Genomic DNA, 489 nt, shown 5'->3' on the forward strand with positions numbered 1-489 from the left:
CTTTGAAGCATTCTTTGATTAGTCAATTCGTAAAATTCTTTGTTCTGATTAGTCGTTCAAACGCTTCGAAGCGTTTGTAGCGTCAAGTGGACCGCAGCCACTATCTTTTGGAAACAAAAAAAACTTTATTTTTTTACTTTCGCATTTTCACTGCAATTTTTACACCCCTTAACGCTGCACACCACTATTTTTTTTTTTTTACATATTACATATTACAAGCGATACGTCAGTCTCTTTGTTTTCTTTGCTATGATTTTCTAATATGGAAGGCGACTTGTTCCAACGCCATATATGCGTAGATGCGCGTCAAAATTTGGTGTGCCTCACGTGCACACTTCTTCTTTATTACACCATGGTAGAGAGGTTTGTTCGCGTCGCAAGCTCCAACATATTCCAACATGCTCCTACTATAGCTCTTTACTTCTACTCACTCCAACGCGCTTGGTAGGGCTGCGTTCGGATTCCTCACCGGGTGGGTGTTCGCTGGGT

This window comes from Mycetomoellerius zeteki, unplaced genomic scaffold (genome assembly GCF_001594055.1).
Source record: "Mycetomoellerius zeteki isolate Tzet28-1 unplaced genomic scaffold, Tzet1.0 scaffold878, whole genome shotgun sequence".
Lineage (NCBI taxonomy): Eukaryota > Metazoa > Arthropoda > Insecta > Hymenoptera > Formicidae > Mycetomoellerius > Mycetomoellerius zeteki.